Source organism: Trachypithecus francoisi, unplaced genomic scaffold (assembly GCF_009764315.1).
Source record: "Trachypithecus francoisi isolate TF-2019V2 unplaced genomic scaffold, Tfra_2.0 Lachesis_group13, whole genome shotgun sequence".
Classification (NCBI taxonomy): domain Eukaryota; kingdom Metazoa; phylum Chordata; class Mammalia; order Primates; family Cercopithecidae; genus Trachypithecus; species Trachypithecus francoisi.
The window spans coordinates 68,451,494-68,470,042 of NW_022681458.1; positions in this window are offsets into that span (position 1 = coordinate 68,451,494).

Below are 18,549 nucleotides of genomic sequence, written 5' to 3' on the forward strand. Positions count from 1 at the left end.
TTCATTACATCTACTATTACAAAATCCATAATTTTAAATAATCCATAAAAGTGACTAAATCACTTTTTTGGGCACAAAGCAAGCCCTTTGTAGTGAACATTTGTTCTGAAGTTTTAGCATCTTGCACTATTAGGGATAAAAATAATGCTTAATTTAAGAATAGTTCTACATTGGATGCATATTTTGCAGTACTTAAACTTTCTGACAAATGCGGAGGTATGTCTTCTAATTGTACTTTATTTTGCCTGTGCATTATATATTAGAATTGAGAAAAAGCTAGGATTATTAGTTCTTTTTCTAATAGACTTTATTTTTGTTTGTCTGTTTTGTTTTTTTGTTTTTAATTTTGTTTTTGAGATGGAATCTCGCCTTGTCGCCCAGGCTGGAGTGCAGTGGCACCATCTCAGCTCACTGCAAGCTCCGCCTCCCGGGTTCACGCCATTCTCCTGCCTCAGCCTCCCAAGTAGCTGGGACTACAGGTGCCCGCCACCACGCCAGGCTAAGTTTTTGTATTTTTAGTAGAGATGGGGTTTCACCGTGTTAGCCAGGATGGTCTCGATCTCCTGACGTCATGATCTGCCCGTCTCGGCCTCCCAAAGTGCTGGGATTATAGGCATGAGCCACCACGCCTGGCCTCTAATACACTTTTAATAAAACTACCTATAGTAATAAAACCTATCATTTCCTGTTGCCAAGTAGATTCTCTTTAAATTTGATTGTCCTTTCATTTATTCAGTGATTTATTCATTCTCAACCCGTTTTTTGAATGACCTTAAATCAAAATTAGAGCATATTATTTAGTTGGGTGAAGGTGATTTCTCTTAGAGCAGAATTTACCAGGTCAAAATATTTATCATTTTGGCTGTCCAATTCCATCCAAGGATAGATCTTGAGAGCCCTTGATGAATGTGTAGATTATACAGTCCTTAGACAATCTTCTGTAAATGTCATTAGTTGCAGCCAAACTTTTGACAGGCTCTGGATAGGAAGCCGCACTCTGATAAAGACTTATAATGCAGAAGCTCTATATTGCTGACTAAGGGGTATTTTTAGACTTTGGCAACTAAGAGGACAGGTGCTGTGGGTGAAGCTTAGTTTAGTAGGCTGAGGAGACATGGTAGGTTTCAGGCCACACACCTCTACAAGGAAGTGAATCCCAGGGGTTTCTTCAGGCCCAGCCAGCAGTTTGTTTGTTTGTTTTCAAATTAATAGTGAGCAGCCTTGAATTTTTTCCAGCCTTAAACAAATGGACTGTTGTTTTCAGAGTTTCATGCTACAACACAGTGATTTTCAAAACATTTTTTTTCATCAGGAGGGTTTGCTTTCAAATAAAATTGTATATAGAACCCTTGTGCATGAAATAGCCCAAAACATAGCTGCTTTGGTTGAAACAAGATAAAGAGCCCGTTACAGAAATGGTTTGGGACTGGAAATTTCTTGAAGCATGTCTACCAGTCACCCACTACAGTTAAGAAACCTACATAGTGTTCTCATGAACTATTTCGTTATCTGTTTACAGAGCAAGTTAATTGCAGAATGTAGATCCAGGAAGCTGAACAAGATGGCCTATGATAATTTGATAATTGAGTGAATTTTGGATAATATCTAGCAAAAATGATGATTTTCTTTGTACTGTGGTTAAAGGTAGTAGTTAACTGACAATGCAGTGAAGTCACATCAGCTGTGACTTGAATATGTGCTCATCCCAAAACAAAAATAAAAACAAAACAAACAAAAAACTTAGAAGTCCAACAGTGTCAGAAAAGAAAACCTAAACAAATCCTAATGAAAATTTCTTGACAAATATGTCAAGTTGATTCTGAAACTCATTGGGAAAAGAAAATGTACAAAATAGTCAATGTCACCCTATTAAATATTAAATAGGCAATTAAGCTTTAGTTATTAAAACAATTCTTAGCATCACAGTAGATCAATGGAAGAGAATAGGGAGTTCTGAAAGTGATGCATGATAAATGGAGACTTAAGAAAACTTTTTGGTGAAAGTTTAAATCAGGATAGAGGAAAGGGAATCTGCAATAAATGATAGGGAGATTACTGACTGCCTATTTGGAAAAGAAAATAAGATTAAAATATTCCCTCATATCAAAATATGCAGCAGTTAAACTTGAGGAAGATCACGGAATTAATTAGAAAAATAAACCTGTCAAAGTACTGGAATAAAATATAGGAGACTACAGATGAAACACACACTTAAAAATTACTGCTCAACCTCACTGTGTTCAGGGAGATGAAAGTTAAAAACAGTGAAGTGCTATTTTTGCCCACCGAACTTATTGGAACACCAATACTGTTCAGTGCTGGTGAAGGTTAGGTAAATAGACACTCTCATTTATGATTGGTGAGGTGTGAAGAAGTGTGGCCTTGGAGGAATGATCATTTTTACTGAGACTGTGGTAATTTACAGCAGTTCCATATATAGACATTTTTCCCAAAGAAAGACTTGGACATGTGCCCATAGTTCTATATACAAGAACATTCATTACTGCAGTACTCTGCAGTATTATTACTGTGGTAGTGAAAGATTGGAAGCGGCAGAGGAGCGGTTAAACAAACTCTGATGTCACAGGCTATGCAGGAGTGTTAGCCACACAGCAGTTGAAAGGAATGCAATAGGCCTGTATGTACTGCCATTGAAAGACTTCCAAGATAGATTTTTAAACAAATAAGAAAAGTTGAAGAAAAATGTGTATGACATGACACTATTCATGTAAAAGATATAACCATATAATTATATATTTATGGGTACATGTATCTTTTAAATATACTTAAAAAGGTCCAGAAAAGTATATGCCAGAAATTGCAGTGGTTTACTTTCAGGGACAGGAATGAAATTAGGGCAGTGGTGGTGGTGATGGTGTTGGTGATGGTGATGGTGGGGTGAGATTGGTAGTCAAGAACGCCATTGTATTTTCTGGCATTATTATGCATTATTTGGCACAAGCACAACATAATTTGTAACAAAAGCAAAAACAGACTAATGGGTTTGAATTTAACTAAAAAGATTCTGCATAGCAAAGGAAACAATTAACAGATTGAAAAGACAATCTATTGAATGGGAGAACATATTTGCAGAACATATAACTGATAAGAGGTTAATATCCAAAATATATAAGCAACTCAAACAACTCAATAGCAAAAAAACCAAATAACCCAACTGAAAAATGGGCAAAGGACCTGAATAAACATTTTTCCAAAGAAGACATAAATAGCCAACATGTATATTAAAAGGTGCTCAACATCACTAATCACATCTTGGCCATTTGTCCTCAATGGAGAGAACTCTTGTCAGTTTGGTAGGTCCTTTAATATATCCAGCAAAGTGTCATGAAATGGCTTTGGAAGTGGTGGCTTCCCTACTTTGGGAGCAAACTCATGTAATACTTCTTCCAGCAGGCACCCCGATAAGATAAATTATGTCATCCTTTCTTTCTTCTCTGTTTCTCTTATCTGCATGTTACATGTTCTTGGAATAAGCAAATATTTGAGAAATATTCCCATGATGCACACTTGCATTATTTCAACTTATTTACCAATTTGTAAGGCTTGCACAACTCTAAGGGAGATGAACAACAATGAACAATGCCTCCCGATGTTGTGCAATTGGAGGCCCCTCTGTGCTTTGATAACAGGGTCTTAAAGCATGACTTTGGTTAGATCAGTTACACTTTTTAACTCTGCTTTGGTTTCCTTCTCTTATCCTTTCTTTCTTCTTCATTTTTTTTGTCTGTTTTTACAAAAACTTGATTGGGTATTGTTTAGTCATGTTTTCTTCTAGTGTTTTGGCATTTAGGATACTCAAAGAGTAATACTACAGATAATGTGCAGCCTTCAGTATTTCATATGGTATCATGGCAGAATAGAGCTGGAAGAATGAGGTGCATCGGACTCTACCTTCTCCATTTATTAGGTAGCGTTTGGACAACCGGGAGAAATACAGGCTTCGGAGTCACCTCCTTGAGTTTTGATCTCAGCTTACCTGTTTACCAACTTGTGTGACCCTGGGTAAATTCCTTTACTCTTCTAAATTGGCTTTTAGCAGTCCGTGGCTCTGCATTTTAAAAATCCTCAGGTATTCCCTGGTGAGGAAGGGGTATTCAGTTCATTCCCCAATTTTCTGGGCTCTTCCTAGTCATTTTGGTTGTGGTCAGAGGGCATTTTCTTTGCCCATTTTTACCCAGATTGTCCCCCAGAGAGATTCCATTCGCTCAGTCCTCAAACTCTGCTCCTCTCTCTGCTGCTGGTTCTGGTCCTAAGGTCCTGTAAGGAAATGCTGTAACCTTGGCCAGGGCAGAGTTCCTTTCAGTGGGGCCTGAACTCAGAATGGAACCAGGTCTCCTAGACTTTCTGTTAATACTTCTTTGCTACGGCATGTACCTGCTGTGTATAAATTTGCCAGATTCTGAGCTTTCCTGGACACACTAAATTACATGCTCCTGGGCAGTGGAAGCGGGGATGTTTTGTTCCATCTTTACAATGAAATGCAGGTTTGCTTTGGAAAGAGTGCTAATTAACGAATTCTTGCTGATTAAATTAAAGGACCGAGAAACACCTGTACGGATTGGTTTCTGAACCTAAACATCAAGCTGTTTGTTGTGATTTGGTCATGTGTTCATTTAGTGGTATCCTGGTCTCTGATTTTTTAAAATATCAGACCAATAATGCACATTTTTAGGCCAGTAAAATTGCTACGTAAAAAATGAGGGCTAAATATTATTTTGAGTGATTATGAAAATAACATATGTCAATGTAACTGGAAATACAGAAAGTATAAAGAAAAAAATGAAACTATCCCAGCCTGTCATGTGGAGATAACACTGTTAACATGTTGGTAATTATCTTTTTACATTTGCACTTGTAGGGCCAGGCGTGGTGGCCCATGCCTGTAATCCCAGCACTTCAGGATGCTGAGGTGGGCGAATCACTTGAGGTTGGGAGTTTGAGACCAGCCTGGCCAACATGCTGAAATGCCACTTCTACAGAACATACTAAAATTAGGCGAGTGTGGTGGCGAGCGCCTGTAATCCCAGCTACTCGGCAGCCTGAAGCAGGAGAATCCCTTTAACCTGGGAGGTGGAGGTTGTGGTGACCTGGAATGAGCCACTGTGCTCCAGCCTGGGCGACAGGGTGAGAGCTTGTCTTTAAAAAAAATGCACCTAAATAACAACATGTATATATATGGTAGGATCATAATGAAGATATACTTTTATAATAAGTTTTTCACAACATAATGTCATAATTTCTCATGTCGAATTCTTTTTTTTTTTTTGAGACAGGGTCTCACTCTGTTGCCCAAGCTGGAATGCAGTGGCACAATCATTGCTCACTGCAGCCTTGACCTCCTGGGCTCAAGCAATCCTCCCACCTCGGTCTCCCTAGTAGGTGGGACTACAGGTGCATACAACCATGCCTGGCTCATCTTTGTATTTTTTTTTTTTTTTTTTTTGGTAGAGACAGCTCTTGCTATCTTGTCTAGGCTGATCTTGAACTCCTGGGCTCAAGCAATCCTCCTGCCTTGACCTCCCAAAGTGCTAGGATTACAGGAATGAGTCATGATATCCAGCTGCGTTGATAATTCTTTTACAGTATGATATTTAAAGGCTGTATAGAATCCATCTTTTGGATATGAACTAATTTACTTAACCCCTGATTTCTGGACATTTAGCTTATTTAAGATGATGAGCCTTGTCATAATGAACATCTTTGTGTTTAACTCAGACATTTTCCTTAGGAAAAAAATCAAGGAAGTGGAATGAATGGGTAAAATTGTACAAATATATTTAAGATTTTAAAACACATGACAAAATTACCTCCCCCACCACCACACACGCAAAGATAAATTCTTTTACTAGCGGTATAGACAGCACATATTTCCTTTGCCAAGAGTGATATTATCATTAAAATTTTTTCAACAACAAAAAAGTTACTCTAATTTGTAATTATTTTTTATTACCAGGGAGATGATGAATGTTTTCCCATTCATTGTTCAGGTGTGTTTCTTCTTTTGTGAGGTGCCTTTATTCTTCCCTGATTTCCTATTTTCTATTGAAGTGTAGAAGGCTGATTTGTGCTTTTTAAAATTGATTTGTAGACCTTTTTATTTTATTTTAATTATAATATATTTCAAGTATACCAAAAATAATTTAACAATGGTGGAAATGATTATGTTGTTATGTGTGCTTCACCTGTTTTTCTAAAAGCAAATCAAATATTTAACATAATGTTAAAATTTTTCTCATGCTATTCTCCTTTCTTTCTTCTCAAAGCAACCACTCTCGAGAAGTTGATATACACATTTCCTATGGGTGTTCAAATGCTTTTTTCTTTTCTTTTTTTGTTTTTCTTTTTTTTTTCAAGACAGAGTCTGTATCTGTCGCCCAGTCTGGAGTGCAGTTGTGTGATCTCAGCTCACTGCAGCCTCTGTCTCCTGGGTTCAAGTGATTCTTCTACCTCAGCCTCCCAAGTACCTGGGATTACAAGCATGCACCACCATGCCCAGGTAATTTTTATGTTTTTAGTAGAGACAGGGTTTCACCATGTTGGCCAGGCTGGTCTTGAACTCCTGGCCTCAAGTGACCCTTCTGCCTCGGCCTCCCAAAGTGCTGGGATTATGGGCATGAGCCACCACGCCTGGCTGAATGCTTTTTTTCTGCATTTGTATGTACCTTGTAACAATATGGAAGATTTTTAAAAATGTACATAATTGATATAATATTTACATATTCATTTGCATCCTGCTTTTTCAACTCAACATTATCTTTTGAGGTACCTATGTTGATACATATATGTCTAGTTCATTCATTTTAACTGTTGTATTCCATTCTATAGATGTATCAGATTATTTATCTCATTCCCTTATTGGCAGATATTTACTATTTTGTCTATATATCCTTGAGTAAAGTGCTAAAATTAGAGTACGTATTTAGAAGTGGAATTGTTGGATCACAGAATATGCATAGTATCTTAGTCTGTTCGGGCTGCTATAACAATCTACCATAGCCCGGATGGCTTATAAACAACAGAAATTTATTTCTTGTAATTCTGGAGTTTGGAAGCCTGAGATCAGAGTGTCAGCACAGTTTGGTTCTGGTAACAGCCTGCTTCCTGATTCATAGACGTCCTCTCCATGTGTCCTCATATGGCGGAAGGGGAGAGAGAGCTCTCTGGGGTCTCTTTTAGAAGGGCATTCATCCGATGAGGGCAGAGCCCTCTTGACTTAATCATCTCCCAAAGGCCCCACCTTCTAATATCTTTACAATGGGGAGTAGGGTTCAATATATGAATTTTGGGGGGACACATACATTCAGTCTATAGCACATGTTGTCCTCCCTTCTAACCAAAGATTGTCAAATTATTATTTAAAGCGGTGCTTTATTTTACATTCCCATGATTTGGGATATCTTTATACATTAAAATAATAAATGCTGAATGTGCCATTTGTGTACAGAACTTTAAATGTAATTAAATCTGTTAATTTTTCATTTGAAATTTCTTTTGTTTTTTCTTTGATATAATTTTTTTTATTTTTAATGGACAGAAAATGATGTATGTGGACTTTTTATTCTGTTTTCTTGGCTGGTTTGTCTCTTCTTGTACCAATGTTTCACTGTTTTAATTATTGTTTTTAAATTGGTTTTAATATTTGTCAGATAAAAATTCTACTTACCCTTATTTTTAAAGAAGTTTTGGTTGTAGTCACTAATAATTCTTACACATAACTTTTAAAATTACATTGTCAAATTCTTCTAAAATATTCCACTAAATTTTCAAAAAAGTAACTTTGTATTGATTAATTGATTTCGACAGAGTGAACACACCAATGTAACCACCCCATATCAAGAAATAGAACATTATCAGCACCCTAGAAGCCAAAATCCCCTGCCTTTTCCTCTTGCTGCCTAAAGGTAACCACCGCTATTTTATCACCCTAGATTAGCTAAGCCTGTTTTTTTTTTTCCTTTTATTCATTATTTTTTTTAATTTTATTTCAGGTTCAGAGGTACATGTGCAGGTTTGTTATACAGGTAAACTCATGTCATGGGGGTTTGTGTACAGATCATTTCATCACATAGATACTAAGCATAGTGCCTGATAGGCATGTTTTCTGATCCTCTTCCTCTTCCCACCCTCCCACCTCAAGTGGGTCCCAGTGTCTCTTGTTCTCCTCTTTGTGTTCACACGTTCTCATTGTATAGCTCCCGCTTATAAGGGAGAACATGTGGTATCTGGTTTTCTATTCCTGCTTTAGTTTGCATAGGATAAAAACCTCCAGCTCCATCCATGTTGCTGCAAAGGACGTGATCTCATTCTTTTTTATGACTACATAGTATTCCATGGTGTATCTGTACCACATTTTCTTTACCCAGTCTATCATTGATGGGCATTTAGATCGATTCCATGTCTTTTCTATTGTGAATAAGGCTGCAGTGAACATATGCATGCATGTGTCTTTATGGTAGAATGATATATGTTCCTTTGGTATACCCAATAGTGGGATTGCTGGGTTAAATAGTAATTCCGTTTTTAGTTCTTTGAGGAATTACCACATTGCTTTCCACAACAGCTGAACTAATTTGCACAGCAGTGTATACGCAATCCTGTTTCCCTGCAACCTCACCAGAATCTGTTATTTTTTGACTTTTTGATAATAACCATGCTGACTGATGTGAGTTGGTTTCTCATTGTAGCTTTGATTTGCATTTCTCTAATGATCAGTGATGTTGAGCATTTTTTCATATGCTTGTTAGCTATACATATGTCATCTTTTGAGAAGTGTCTCTGTTCATGTCCTTTGCTCACGTTTTAATGGGATCATTTGTCTTTTGCTTGTAAATTTGTTTAAGTTCCTTATAGATTCTGGATATTGGCTCTTTGTCAGATGCATAGTTTGTAAGTCTTTCATTGTGTAGGTTGTGTGTTTACTCTGTTGATGGTTTCTTTTGCTGTGCAGAAGCTCTTTAATTAGATTCCATTTGTCAATGTTTGCTTTTGTTGCCATTGCTTTTAGTGTCTTTATCATGAAATCTTTGCTAGTTCCTATGTCCAGAATGGTATTTCCTAGGTTATCTTTATCTTCAAGGTTTTTTTGTTTGTTTGTTTTGTTTTTTTAATATTTTTAAGTTTTACATTTAAGTCTTTAATCCATGTTGAGTTGATTTTTGTATTTGGTGTAAGGAGAGGGTTCCATTTCAATATTTTGCATATGGTTAGCCAGTTATTCCAGCACCATTTATTGAATGAGGAGTCCTTTCCTCATTGCTTGTTTTTGTCAGCTTTGCTGAAGATCAGATGGTTGTAGGTGTGTGACCTTATTTCTAGTCTCTCTATTCTGTTCCATTGTACCACTACCATACTGTTTTGGTTACTGTTGCCCAGTAATATAGTTTGAAGTAGAATAAAGTGATGCCTCCAGCTTTGTTCTTTATGCTCAGGATTGCCTTGGCTATTTGGTCTCTTTGTTGGTTCCATATAAATTTTAAAATGGTTTTTTCTAGTTCTGTGAAGATTGTCATTGGTAGTTTGGTGCGAGTAGCATTTAACTTGTAGATTGCTTTGGGCAGTATGGCCATTTTAATGATATTGATTCTTCTTATCCATGAGCATGTAATGTTTTTCCAGTTGTTTGTGTCATCTCTGATTTCTTTGAGCAGTGTTTTGTAATTCTCATTGTAGAGATCTTCCACCTCCCTGGTTAGCTGTATTACTGAATATTTTGTTCTTTTTGTGGCAATTGTGAATGGATTGCATTCCTTATTTGGCTTTTGGATTGGATGTTGTTGGTGTATGGGCTTAGCCTGTTTTGAACTTCATATATGAATGTAATCTTATTTTATGTACTCCTTTGTATGTGACTTATTTTGCTCAACATTTTGTTTGTGAGATTCATCCCTGCTGTTGTAGCAGTAGTTGTTCATTTTCATTTTGGCACAGTATCCCACTATATAAATATATCACCATATATTTATTCATTGCACTGTTGTTGAACACTTTTGGCTATCATGAATAAAGCTCCTATAAATATTGTTGTACATATGACTCTGATCCTCATATGTACTTCTGCTGGACATGTATCTAGTGAAAGGGTTGCTGTTTTGTGAGGCAGGCATATTTTCAGCTTTAATAAATACTGCCGGTTTTCCAAAGTGGTTGTGACAATTTACACTCCTACCAGAGATGTTTGAGCATTCCAATAGCTCCTTGACAATACTAGGTTTTGTCATCTCTTTTCCTTTGAGCCTCATGGTGTTCAATGATATAGCATTCTGGTTTTAACTTGCATTCCCATGCTGACTACTGAGGTTGGGTACTTTTTCATATACTTATTGGCCATTTGGATATCCTCTTTGGAAAGTACCTGTATAAGTCTTTCACCCCTGCTTTTTAAAATTGAGTAGTCTGTCTTTTTCTTGTTAATTTGTAGAAATTCTTTATGTATTTTGGATATGAGCCCATAAGATATTTTTGTTGCAAATATCTTCTCCCTTTCTAAGTGTCTTTTGATTAACAGAAGTTTTTATTTGGAATGTACTCCAATTTGTCGATCTTTTTCTTTTTAATTTGTTTTTTGTTCATGTCTACCATGGTGTCTACACCAAGAACATGAAGATATCCTACTATACTGTCTTCTTTTAGATTAACTTTTATTGACTGATTTTTACATTTAGTACTAAAATCCATCTGAAGTTTGTGTATGTGAGGTGTGAGTTAGTGAGTCAAAATTAAATATTAATTTGTTTTTCTGTATGGCTTTCTAGCTGGCCATGTATCTTTTATTTTTTTAATTGAGACAGGGTTTCACTCTGTTACCCAGGCTGGATACAGTGGTACAATCACAGCTCACTGCAGCCTTGACCTCCTGGGCTTAAGTGATCTTCCTGCCTTAGCCTCCCAAGTAGCTGGGACTATAGGCATGTGCCACTATACCCAGATAGTTAATTTTTTTTTTTTTTTTGTAGGGACAGGGTTCAAGGGATCCCCCAGGCTTGGCCTCCCAGAGTACTGGGATTACAGGCATGAGCCATAGTACTCAGCTGGCCATGTATCATTTATTGAAAAGATCGTAATTTTCCCACTGTGCTGGAGCACCTTTGTCATAAATCAAGTGACTGTTCATGTGTAGGTCTGATTCTGAACTCTATTATATTCCATTGATCTATTCATCTATCTGCGAACAAGATTCACTTTGTCTTGATAATTGTTGCAATATAATTTTCCCTTAAGTATGCTGTAATTGGATCTCACAGGTTTTTATATGTCGTATTTTTGTGATTTAAGTCAAAATATTTTCTAATTCCATTGTGATTTCTCCTTTGACCTACAGTCTTTTCATAAGTGAATTGCTTATGTTCTAAACATTTGGGGATTTAAAAATTTATCTGTTTGCAGTTGATTTCTAGATTAATTCCATGGTGGATAGAAAACATGATGTATATCATTTCAATTTTCTCAAAATTATTTTGATATGTGTATGGCCAGGTAAATGTAAGTTTTGGTAAATAGTCCATGCACACTTGAAAAGTATTTGAATTTTGCAGTTGTTGGTTGCACTATTCTCAATACATTAAGATTGCTTATTCATGTTGCTTTAATTCTCTATATCCCTAACCGTTTTTGTTTGTTTGTTTTATTAGCTCCTGAGAAAGGACTGTTAAAATCTCTCACTATAATTGTGAATTTGTTCATAGCTGTTTAGTTTTAACGATTCTTGCTTTACATATTTTGAAGCTATAATATTAGATGCAAAAAAATTTAAGTTGACATATTCTTCCGGTATATTAATTCTTTTGTAATTATAAAATGACTCTTTATTGCTAGTAATTCTTATTATGTTAGTATCTACTTTGTCTGATATTATTATAACTACATCACTTCCTTTTGATTGCTTGTCTGGAATACCCTTTCTCGTACAACCATTATGTGTCCTTACATTTAAGGCATTTCTTTTACAAACAACGTAAGGATTTTAAAAAATGGAGTCTGACCAACTTTGTCCTTTCATTGGAGTATTTAGTTACTTTAATATAAATATTGCTCTATTTGGGTTTATACCTATCATTTTACGATTTATTATTTAACTCAGCTCTTTGAGATTCCCTCTCTCCTTTTTTACTTTCATTAAAATTAATTGTGAATTTTTTACAATCCTGCCCCCATCATTAGTTATGTATCTTCCATGACTCTGTTAGTGCTTACCCTAGAACAATCAATATAGATTTCTGACTTATTTCATTCTATTGTGAATTTCATTGTTATCACCTCCTAACCGTGCAAAGACCCGAGAACACCTGAACTTCAGGTGTTCTTCATTCAAAGACCCTGAACTTCATTTACCACCTTCTGTGTTTTGTATAATATTGTTATTATACATTTTAAACCAGCAAAGATACATGTATAACATATTTTCCAACATTTTATATTGAAAAATTTCCAACATACAGGAAAATTGAAGACATTTTACACTGAATACTCATATACCACCACCTAGACTCCATGGTTTTTACAATTCTGGCTTTATCACATATCTCTTCATTCCTCTATCTGCTCTCAATCAATCCGTCTTACTTTTTAATGCCTTTTCAAGTAAGTTGCAAATATCAATGCATTTCATTCTAAAACATTTCAGCCAGCATATTATTACAGTTCAATAATTATTTATGGGTTTTTTTTAAGGCATACATTTATGTTCACTAAAAGGCACAGATTTTTAAGTGTACTATTTGCTGGATTTTTACAAGTATAGGTATCTGTGTAAGCCAAGACCCTCTCAAGATACAAAGCACTATCATCACCTCCAAAAGTTCCTTTTTGCCTCCTTTCAGAAAATGCCCATTTCCTCACTCACTTCAAAAGCAATCACTATTCTGATGGTTTGCTACCATGGGTTAGTTTTTCCTGTCTTAGAACTTCATATAAATGGAATCACATAAGTATGTGCTCCTTTCACCTAAATCTATCCATGTTGTTTTATGTGTCGGTAGTCCACTCCTTTTTAATTGCAGAGCAATAGTCCATTGTATAAAAATATCAAAATTTGTTTATGCCTTCTCCTGTTGACAGATACCTGTGCCTTTTCCAGTTTTTAGCCATTATGACTAAAGCTACCAAAACAGTCTTGTACATGGCTTTTTGTAAACATGCTGTTATTTCACTTGGATAACACCGATGAGTGAACTAGCTAGGTCAATGGGTAGATATATGTCTATTTTTTAAGAAACTGTCAGGCTTTTTTTTTCAGGGTCAGTTAGATCAAGTTGGTTGATAGAGCTGGAGATCTTCTATATCATTAGTGTATTTTTTTTAAATCTAGTTTTTCTGGCATTTACTTGGAGAAGGATGTTACATGCCCCAACTATGATTGTGAAATTGTCAATATGACCCTTTGGTTGTTCACTTTTGCTAAATATGTTTTGAAACCTTGTTATTAGGGACATTATTATCCATTTCTGATGAATTACTTCCTTTATTACTAGAAAATGTTCTTCTGTATTTCCAGAAATACTCCTTGTCTTAAAATCTAAGCCTCAAGTTCACTGAATTTCTTCTTATTCCTCCTAATGGAGGAGTATGCTTACCCCTATTTCTTCACATACTTCCATTGGCAACTGTTAAATGATCCTTTGAGGATTATTGGAGATGCGATTTTGCCAGGCAGACAGTAAAGTGAATAATTCTCAGTTGTAGGAACAAAGCCAAGTGACCTCTTGGAGGGTAGGTTTATGGGACACTAAACTGGTGGCTGATCTGGGAGGTGTCTTGATCACTAATACCATCAGGGGAAGATTGAGTCCTGTGTTTATTGGATAACGAGATCAAAATGAATGGAAAGGATTGTTTTAAGAGGGGGAAGTATGTTGTTGGATGTAGTCCTGTCTTGCTGATTTTCTGCGCTTAATTAATTAATTCAGGAACCGTCTGATTGACTAATTGTATATCCTTAATTTTATAGTTGGCATTGCTGATGAGATGATGTATGTTGAATTACTGTAAGCTAAAAGTTGCTTTGCTTTTGATTCTGATTCATCCTAATGATACATGTTCATATTTTACTGGGCTTAAGCTAAATCATTGCATTAGTGGAACTGCCATCAGAGATTGCTGTAAACATTTCCGTTACACTAATTGCCATGATTTAATCCAATTCTGTGAAAAAACTAAAGAGCAAAATGACCCTCTTATAGACATTAGTTTTTTGTTTTCGTTTTTCTTAGAATACAAAAATGTACCCATAATTGCCTGATAGATATAGTATTTAATCTACAAAAGTAGAATTTTAAAATAAAATAATGAGAGTAGTTTGACAGGGAGAAGGCATATTTGATTTTAAGAATGTTATTTATGTTCATATGGTCATGAATTGCTGTTATTGTGTGTTGTTGTTGCTTTTTAACCTGTAGAACTATGTTGAAGGCTTAAATAAGACTCAAAGACCAAATTTGTATTGGGAAGTACACATATGCTACAGGAATTTCTCCCTAGACAGAACTTTTTGTGTTAACATATAAGAGCCCATCAGATAATATAAAAAGATCATTTCCAATATGCTGGGAAACACCCTGGAAAATAGTTGGATACAAGTCTTAGTTCATTATTATGCCTGGTAAGATGAGCTTGGGTGTCAGGGATTGAATGAGGTAGTGAGAGATGCACTGATCATGACTAGGATTTTGCAGCCATCAGATATTATACTCTGAATCAATGTGATTTCATGTGTGTATGTGATATTAGCAAAGGACTCCCTTGCTTAAAGAGAGAAGGGAAAGAATACCATTTTGCAATTCTTAGAAATCTTCTGAGTGATTTTTCTCCTCCTTGCCCCTGCCCCCTCCTTTCCTTTCCTGAAGTGTTCTCATGCAGAGTCTGTTTTTCCCATGTTGCTTTGTGTGTGTGTGTATGTGTGTGTGTGTGCGTGCGCGCACGCGTGTGTGTTTCTTATCTCTGTATTTCATGTTAGAAGCCTTCCTCAGGCATCTGATATGCCCAGTTATCTTCTCAGATTTCAGAACGGGGAGAAAAAGCTGACTGGAAGCCCTGCACGGTGGGATGGGCATGCCAGCGGGGAAATTCACGCTAGGGCAATGGTTCCCAAACTTTCTTGTCCATGGGTCCCCTAGAGTCTCTGTCGTCTTTTCACAGCACCTCTAGACCCTCCAAAATGCCTAATAATTCTGTTTATTAGGTAGTTAGGCACAAAGAAATATATAGTAATAATTGGTATGATAAGTAACAGAAATTGCTGTGTTCTCTTTGAAAATTCAAAATATTCCACAGTACTCTTGTGAGTTCACTGTGCTGCCTTAGGGAGCCTTAGTGTATAGTTTGGGAAGTGCAACTGTAGGATGACTTGACTGGGAGGGGCTTGCCAATTGAGACATTCTGTGTCAGTCTTTTGGCTAGGCCTGACAGTCTATGTCAGTCTAGGCCAGCTGTTTGCCTGGGCCTTTGGATGAGCTATGGGAGTCTAATATCTCTATTCCCTCCGTTGGCTTTATGTAATATTGTGACAATCAACCAACCTTTCAGAAAGATTATTCAATATGGAATTCTTTAATCTACCTAAACTAGACCTTGTTTATTCATATGCCATGATGCCACTCACGTTTTGGGGTTGGGGTAGAAGGCCACAGCACCTTAATGTCTCAGTGTTGTCTGTGATGGCTCATTAGTCACCTTGTGGGTGTGGGTGTTCCCTGTTTCCCCAGCAGCTCCCCAGGCTGTCACTGTGGCTGGATGTGGTATGAGGGGTCTCATCCAGGTGAGGCCCGGGGCCTCTGGCCAGAGTGTCAGCTTTCTAGGGTTAGGAGAATGGCGGGACAGCATGCGCCCCTGCAGTGGGAGCAGGGGTCCTGGAGCTGTGAAAGCCTAGGGTTATACTGCGTGAATCTTAGTTGGTCCTAGATATGATTGGTACACATGCACTCTATGCCACCCCTATACTTTCAGTTGTAGGTTTAGCGTAAGTGCAAATTAGGCAACACTAATATATTTTGAGGAGATGTGGACCCTTCACTGCACATAGGCAGCTCTTGTGAATTGGGAAAACCTGGGGTCCTGGTCAGCGCTGAGACTCATGATTCCTACATGCAGATACTACACAGCCTGCCTTCATTAGGACTTTATCTTGGCTTATCAGATTCCCAGAGAAGGTTCTTTTGTTTTCTCCCAGAGAGTGTGTACTTGGCTGCCAGCAGCCTGGAGACTGAGTGGGGGAAGCGAGCTGAGGAGCCTGCATTCTGCCTTCACTCACTGTTCCTGGTTGATACATACACCACCCACTTAGAACCTGTGCCCAGGTTCTGTAAGTCTAGAGGTCTGTACTAGCCCTCAGGCATCTGCTGGGGCTGGGAGGCATGGTTGTCTGGGAACTGATTAAAAAAAAAAAAGAAAAGAGGATACTAGGATCTAACTGCTCCTCAAACAGCTCTTCAGGAATCTGCCCCTTCACCCCCACTTCCAAGGGTATCTGATGCCATTAATGTAGAAGCCTTTGGAATATTCCGTGTAAATCAACTTGGGTCCTGGCTTTCATCACTGCTAACTTAAGAGTCACCTTTTGAGATCTACTAAGTCAGATTTCACTTTCCCATCTGTTTTTCTGCTTGTCACGCTTTGTTTTTGCTGTGTCTCTTTCATTTTCTCTATCTTTGTAGGTTTATACGTTTTTTGTTTGCATTTTAGAAATCTCTTGTCGCAGTTTTAGTGGGATTTAGGGAGAGAGTTAAATGAGATATGCTTGCACCATCTACTACATTTCCATTCATTCATTCATTCTTGAGAATCTTCGTGTGCCAGTGATGTGATTGAATGCCAGGGATGTGATTGCATGGGTTTTAAAAATGGGATGACAGTCTTTGACATCAAGTAGTTGACAGTTTGATGGGATGGGGGGCAGGGAGAGAACCAACCAAAGTAATAAATAATTAAAATATGCGGTGATAATAGCACATCAAAAGTCCATGTCAGGTTCATTGTAGGATTAACCAACAGATTTGGGTGCTGTTTGATGTCAGTCTTCAGACAGAAAAGTGAGACAGGGCGTTCAAAGCAGAGGGAGCAGCAGGTAATTTGGTAAGCCTGGGTTACATTGGAATATCTGACTTTGGGCAGCTCCCTGAAGTCATTGGACCCCTACAACACTGCAGTATGCCAGGACTTCTCCCCTTCCTGGTTACTCCAGCCTGATTCTACCTGGCTCTGAACCTCCCAATGCCTGACCTTCCTTCCTGGCTTCCTGGTCCTTTGGACTTATACTTGGTTTGGTAATCCCAGGCATGCTCTTGGCTCCTCTTTATTGAGCTCCTAGACTCCCACTTGGCCACATTGCCTCTGTTCCCCTCTGACAAATTCGTTACCCAAGTGGGGAACGCCAAGACACCCCTGCCCCAACCTGTATAACCCTCTGTTTCCCACTCTCTGTAAAGAGAAGACAGGGTTAGTGCATCAATAAGGAAGCAGTGGGCAGGGTGGGCAGTTAGGCTTGCAGCAGCAATTCTCAAGGAGAGGCAAGGAGCAAGTATATCAAGTAAGATCAAGGAAGGGGCAGAGGGAGGACCATGGCTGAAAGCCAGGGATGCAGTTAGGTGTTGGGGTCAGAGACAAGGCAACTCTGTGAATTTCAGATAGTGGCTTCCTTTTTGGTCAGGATTAGCTTAGAGACTTGATGTGGCTGAGCCTGTAGGTCAGACATCTGTAGAGTCTATAGTTGAAAAACCAAATAAAAGAGAGGGACTCAGAGATCTTGTCCTAGTTGTTTTAGGTAAGGCGGGATCCTCTGTCTCCTCCTCCCTCTTTGTCCCTGTTGTTGACAGGGTAAGGATGGTGTCTCTACACCATGCTGCTTTGTCCTTCCCCTTCCTCTCCATGTTCGGAGAGAGTCTTTTAGCAAAGAAGCCTATCAAGTTATGCCATGCAAGGTGGTCAGTGTTAATAAGAATGAAGTTTGTTCTGTAGCTGCCCAACTCTGAATAATTTGATTTTTCTCCAGGGATGAGAACACTTGCAACTCAACCACAAAGGGGTCTTCGACTCAGAAGTAAGAGGGGGAGGGAAAAGGGGAGGAGGAGAGACTGAGGGAGAGGAACACCTGGCTCCTGGGTGAGGATAACTTGGTTTTGGACTGAAAGGCAAGGAACTAGGAGGTAATGCTTGTGCCATTCTACAGACACTGGGTCCTTCTGGATTCTTCTTGTTGGTAGAATGAGCTTTCTAGACTTTACAGTTAAAGGCAGCTTCAATTTTTCTCATTTATGAATTGGTTTATGAAAAAGGTCTCAGCTTGTCTCTTTCTAACCTCTTCCCCTCCTATATTTTTCTCCTTTTACCTAGGGCTACCTTTTTTCACATTCACCATTAAAGTTCTGCAGCCAGTGAAATTGCCCGATATGCTCCCTATCCCAAGACTGTCCCAGTCTCATATAGGAAAGTATATGAGTGAGTCATTAATAACACATGGAGTTACACAAGTAATGATTTCTTTCAGGTATAACCAAATGTCTTGGTCTTCATGAGCTGGTGAGGGCAATTCAGTCTGGTCTT